Source organism: Rhinolophus sinicus, linkage group LG05 (genome assembly GCF_036562045.2).
Source record: "Rhinolophus sinicus isolate RSC01 linkage group LG05, ASM3656204v1, whole genome shotgun sequence".
Classification (NCBI taxonomy): Eukaryota; Metazoa; Chordata; class Mammalia; order Chiroptera; family Rhinolophidae; genus Rhinolophus; species Rhinolophus sinicus.
The window spans coordinates 161138975-161141895 of NC_133755.1; positions in this window are offsets into that span (position 1 = coordinate 161138975).

Here is a 2921-nt window from a genome sequence, read left to right on the forward strand (position 1 = left end):
CTCATCTCTTGACAAATGGTGCTGGAATATATATATATATAGTAAGCTTCTATACATATATTGCACCTTATATAAAAATTGACTCAGAATTGATCATTGACTAAATGTAAAACTTAAAACTACAAACCTTCTAGAATATAACGTAGGACAAAATCTTTGGACCATAAATTAGGCACAGATTTCTTAGCTACACCACCAAAGTCACAATTCATAGACGAAAAATATTAATAAATTGGACTTAATCAAAGTTTAAAACTTCTGCTCTTTGAAGGATATTGATAAGAGAATTAAAAGACAAGCCATGCATTGGGAGGAAATATTTGCAAAACATGTACATAATAAAAGGTTTGTATCAAAGTGCAAAGAACTCTCAAAGAAAGAAGTTGTCCTTCAGTAAAAGAGTGAAATTGAGAAGCAAAGGGATTCCTGGTGGTGTTCTGGCCTCATGGCTGGCTATCCTGGAAAATAATAAGATGGGGCCTTCCCCGAAGTTTGCTTACATGACCAATAAGTTACCCCTTCTGTTTAAGCTGTTTCGATTAAGTTTTCTATTACTTGCAACCAAAAAATACATCTTTAATATGAGTCATTTTAGACAAATGGAAGTATGAGAGAGAGAAACCAAATGTGGAGTGTAAAAATGATTTTCTGTAAGAGTAACAGTTGGGAAACAAAAGATTGGAGTGATCACCAGGAACTAGTGGGGTATAATCATGCATTTGGCTAGGAGTTCGTATTTTACTATTACAATTTTTAAAGCACACACATTTCAACTCAAGAAATTGACTGCTAGATATCTATGCTAGAGAAATACTGTTGGATATGCACAAGGAGAAATGTATAAGAATATCCACCACAGATTCATTGCAATAACAAAACAGTTACAAACAACTGAATGGTCCATCAGAAGAGGAATAGTTAATAATCCATTGTAGATCCATACCGTGGAACACCTGGCAGTAGCTTGATGGATCCATTTATGCTGACATGGAAAAGAGCTCTAAGACATGTTGTGATGTGAAACAAGCAAATCACTTTCATTCATTAGCATATTTAAGTTTTAAAAAATAAAACAGAACACAAACCCTCTATTTCTACATGTGCATATGGATATAAGTAAATGCATAGAAAAGAACTGGAAGGTTCCACCTCCAACTAATAATTGAGTTCACTTCCAGGGAAAGGATGGAGATTGGGAGGAGCTGAAAGGAGCCTTTCATTTTGTCTGTTTTGCTTGAAGATTTTACATATGAATAAACTTATTAAAACTTGTTTATCTAAAACAAATGAAAGAGTATGAAGGATTTTTACTGAGTATAAACAGTGACTAGCTATTATGTAAAATAGGTAAGATCCCTGCCAAATGGAAACGGCTAAATGTACACAATTTTAGCGTCAACATATTAGAGGCCTATGCACTTAATAAAATGACCAAGTAGTACAGAGAAAGAGACCTTTTTTAAAATGTCAATTAGGATAGAAAGAACATTCTTTTTAATATTTATGAATACAATATCTGACTTTCTAATGGATTATTTTTAAGAAGTTCAACTATGGGTTTCTTGTTGGAAACTTAGTGCATTTTCCTATGGGAAAAAATATTGAGATTTCCTAGTTTAATCAAAAATTTGTTGTATCAGTGTTGTTTGATAGGAAGCATCAGAAATACTCTGGAAATCAGACAAACATTCATTGAAATTTCATGGAAACATGAAATTTCAGCCCCAGGAAGAGCAAGAACCAAGGTGGCTCTTAGATCTACTGATGGACAGCTGAGCCATCAGTCTTTCCTGGAAGTTGGAAACTTGAATCACATGATACAAAGACAGAAAAGCATTGGCAAGCCCTGGAGTCCTTCTGTTCCGGCCTCCTAGATACCCAACACTACCTGTTCAGATGCTGAGAATTTTGAAGTTTGGAAGACTTTTGGAGTTCACATTCCAGCCATGCCATGTTATTTACTTACCATGTGACTTTGAGCACGTTACCTAAACATAACTATCTTCAGCTGTAAACATGGGATAAAACTGTACCTGGCTCCTAGAGTTTTTGAGAGGATTATGTTACATAATACACCTAAAATTATTGGCATAACCAGGGAAATTGAATCAGTAATCAACAATCTCCCAACAAACAAAAGCCCTGGACCAGATGGCTTTACAGGTGAATTTTACAAAACGTTCAAAAAAGAATTATCACCTATTCTCCTCAAGCTCTTCCAAAAAATCCAGAAGGATAGAAGGCTCCCAAACACTTTTTATGAGGCCACTATCACTCTGATCCCAAAATCAGACAAAGACACCACAAAAAAAGAAAACTAGAGGCCGATATCTCTAATGAACATAGATGCAAAAATCCTCAATAAAATATTAGCAAATAGAATTCAGCAATACATTAAAAATATCATACACCATGATCAAGTGGGATTCATTCCTGGTATGCAAGGGTGGTTCAACATCCGCAAATCAATTAATGTGATACACCACATTAACAAAATGAAAAATAAAAATCACATGATCATATCAATAGATGCAGAAAAAGCATTTGATAAAATCCAGCAGCCATTTATGATAAAAACCCTTAAGAAAGTGGGAATAGAGGGATCATATCTCAACATAATAAAGGCCATATATGATAAACCCACAGCTAACATCATACTCAATGGGGAAAAGCTAAAACCATTCCCCTTAAGATCAGGAACAAGGCAAGGTTGCCCACTTTCTCCACTTCTATTCAACATAGTGCTGGAAGTTCTAGCCACAGCAATCAGACAAGAAAAAGAAATAAAAGGCATCCAAATCGGTAAGGAGGAAGTAAAATTGTCATTATATGCAGATGACATGATACTATATAGAGAACCCTAAAGACTCCACCAAGAAACTATTAGAGCTGATAGATGAATTTAGTAAAGTAGCAGGATA